Below are 2,738 nucleotides of genomic sequence, written 5' to 3'. Positions count from 1 at the left end.
CTTTTGTACAGCCCAGAAGTCTAGGATATGTTATGTATCTAGTACTACTTTTATAAGCAGAAAACTCCATTAGGCTCAAGTCGAGTGGTTCCTGTTGGAGAACCTAAGAAACATCCACCCCTTCGGGCGAAAGTGTCTCAGTAGTCAGACTTCGGTGACTAAAGAATGAAAATCCAAATTGGTTTTTCATTTCCTGAAAAAAAAATCTTGGTTCTTGAGTTTTTCAGAGTTCGGCCTCGAATGTTTTTCCATTTGAAGGTAAGAATTTGACTCTGTCGGATGCTGGCGAACGAGGGTTGGGTTTCCACTTTGGAAAATACCCTGCAGTGAAACCTAGCGGTTTGTTTCAAGCGTCAACGAGTTATAATGCTTCCGAAAAGCCGATAGGAAAAGAAGGTAGCCAAGCAAACGTGAAAAAAGTAGAAATTAAAATGAAAATAGATTAGAAATCAGCCAACAATAATTAAGTCGTTAAAAGCGGAACTGAATACCAAATATGGACAACCGAACAATCGAAAGTAGCTAAGGAAAATGAACAGACAAAAAAACAAAATAAACAAATCCGTTAAAAAAAAAATGAAACTTGAAAAATGGGGGGAAAAGTACGCATTCTGTTAAAAGCAGCCCAAGAGACAAGCCAAGTGCATTTGCGAACACGAGCCGGCAGTACAAAAGAACTCCTTCCTCCATTTTTAAATGGGGTTCCTTAGGGTTCATAAATATAATGCCCAAATTAGCAAACCTCTCTCTCTCTCTCTCTCTCTCTCTCTCGAGCAATGTCAAGGACAATGAAGAAAAAGTGAAACAGAGCTGAGAAAGAAGGGATTAACAGTAGTTCCCACTTTCTCTTGAACCAGATGAGAGTAGATAGAGTGAGGTATAACGCTAACTACAAAATGAGAAGAATTCAAGATAGCATTGTAAAGAGTTTCTCTCTTTCTCTCTCTCTCTCTCTCTCTCTCTCTCCTTCTCCCCCTCTCTCTCTCTCTTTCTCTCCCCCGTCTCTCTCTCTCTCCCTCTCCCCTTCTCCTCTCTCTCTCTGTTTCTCTCTCTCTCTGTCTGTCCCCCCCTCTCTCTTTCTGTCTCCCCCACTCTCTCTCTCTCTCTCTGTCTCCCCTCTCTCTCTCTCTGTCTCTCTACCCCTCTCTCTCTCTCTCTCTCTCTCCCCTCTCTCTCTCTCTCCCTCCTCTCTCTCTCTCTCTCTCTCTCCTCTCTCTCTCTCTCTCTCCCTTCTCTCTCTCTCTCTCTCCCCCTCTCTGTCTCTCTCCCCTCTCTCTCTCTCTCTCTCTCTCTCTCTCTCTCTCTCTCTCTCTCTCTCTCTCTCTCTCAGCCACGTCATAATCGCCCAAAAATGAAATTAGGGTTTTGCAGTCGCTGTGAGTTCTATAAAGGTGGGAGGGAACGTGCATTATCATTTATTTATTGTGACACCTTCATTTATATTTTTTCTTGCTAATTTATTTATGATGATGTTCTGAGTTCAGGTAAATGTGTATATGAATTTATCTATTATTCATTTAAATAATAGTTTTTAATTGTTATATATGTATATATATATATATATATATATATATATATATATATATATATATATATATATATATATATATTGTGAATTTCCTGTGGGGGGAAAATGCACTTAGTTACTATTTTGTACATGTCTAATTCATTTATTATGAGATTCTGTACTATAATAAATAATAATATTTATTTTTAGCTTATTTATGTCTTTTTATTTAGTTATTTCCTCCCTAATAAAGAAAATTTCTAAATGTTACCATATTATTATGTCGTATTTTATGAATAAATTCCATAAGCAGTCCACTTTCCTCTTATCTACCCGACCTTGTATATCTGAGGCTAAAAGAAGCATTGTGCATGAGATAATGTTTCTTGAAACTCTATTTTTATATCTGATTAAATATCTCGTTACTCAGTCTTACAGCTCATAAGTTTTATGCTGTAAGTGATATTTCCTGCTAGTTAGTTGGTTTAGATTTAGGGCAGGGCCGTCCAACCCCATGGCCGTGGGCCAAAAGTGGCCCGTTTGATTTTGAAAGTGGCCCGCTAGAAGAAAATAAGTAAAGTATACTTCTCTTTTTTATATCATAAAAATTAGATTTGACGCTTATCTTGAATAAAACAAATATTCTTTGCAAAATTAATAACTACAATGAAAAGTTTCATTGGCGTCTTCGTATGTTACATCATATATATATATATATATATATATATATATATATATATATATATATATATATATATATATATATATATATATATACATACTTACCTACATATCGTCATATACATATATATATATATATATATATATATATATATATATATATATATATATATACGCACACAGTGGATTTAGGGAATCTTGTACCAGCTGCATCTTTGATGACAGCGTGGGCCCTTGCCTGGGTAGTTAAGTGTGGCTAAGGGTGTTGGGGCTGGAGGGTTTGGGTTCTGCCTGCTGTTGTTTTATTTGGTGGGAACCTTTTGTTTAGGACGTTAATCGTTTGTTTCTAGTCTGGACCTCAGGACTCTTTCAAACCTACTGAGATGAGATATATCCGTCTACACGGCCAGTATATTATATTTATTATTCAAAATAGTTCGAAGTTATTTTAATAAAAACAAAAATCATGATAAAAACTAAAAACATTTGACAGCAATATTAATGAAGATATAATGTATTTCGATGATGATAAAAACACGAAAATGTATGA

This window comes from Macrobrachium rosenbergii, chromosome 37 (assembly GCF_040412425.1).
Source record: "Macrobrachium rosenbergii isolate ZJJX-2024 chromosome 37, ASM4041242v1, whole genome shotgun sequence".
Classification (NCBI taxonomy): Eukaryota; Metazoa; Arthropoda; class Malacostraca; order Decapoda; family Palaemonidae; genus Macrobrachium; species Macrobrachium rosenbergii.
Note: the sequence above shows the minus strand (reverse complement) of the source record.